A 710-nucleotide genomic window follows, 5' to 3' on the forward strand; every position below is an offset into this window, starting at 1 on the left:
TAAATCGAGCGTATTTGTCATACTTTTAAGTCAAGAAAAGAATTGAGTTGTAATAAAATATCACTTGACATTGGAATGTAATTTGAGGACTTTTTATCTTCGGGAGTTGAATTACATTTAAGATTATTTATGTTATTTCTTATTTTCTTCAATTTGTATTTAATAGCTTTGGGTAGTTGGTAGATGAACTATGTTTGAATTATCTTTTTGGCCTTTCTATTTTCGACAGTTACACTTTTGGACTGACACTTGGTAGAAGGGGTCACTAAGGCTAAAATCATATAAAATGGGTTCATAGCTCAGTGGTAGAGCATTTGACTGCAGATCAAGAGGTCACCAGTTCGAATCTGGTTGGGCAGTGTTCGATTTGCTCCCAACCACTGAGTGTCTAAAGGAAAAGAAATAAGAATAATTATTGATTCCAAACCTTATTCCAAACCACATAGAACCATGTACTTAGAACCTAAGGGCCACTATTCTCGGACAAGAACCAAGCTATCATTTACAAAAGAGTGGTATAAGGTTCTAACTATTAGTGAGTTGCATAAATCATCTCCCTTTTTATTTTCACTCACTCCTCTTCTTCAACCTATGACCCATTAATATCATTAATATTTCATCTCCTTGTTTTTTAGCTTTTTGAATATCAAAATCTTAAATAAAAAGGAAAATCTCTCTAAAATAGTATTATTTGCCAGTAATTTTACATA

The 710-nt window shown here is 32.4% G+C and overlaps 1 non-coding gene across 1 annotated transcript; it reads left to right on the top strand.

The window, feature by feature from the left end:
• Nucleotides 1-290: 290 nt before the first annotated feature.
• TRNAC-GCA lies at nucleotides 291-358 on the top strand. Its single transcript has one exon. It is a non-coding gene; the product is annotated as a tRNA-Cys (tRNA).
• Nucleotides 359-710: the final 352 nt, after the last annotated feature.

The sequence above is a fragment of the Cucurbita maxima genome, unplaced genomic scaffold (genome assembly GCF_002738345.1).
Source record: "Cucurbita maxima cultivar Rimu unplaced genomic scaffold, Cmax_1.0 Cma_Scf00129, whole genome shotgun sequence".
Classification (NCBI taxonomy): Eukaryota; Viridiplantae; Streptophyta; class Magnoliopsida; order Cucurbitales; family Cucurbitaceae; genus Cucurbita; species Cucurbita maxima.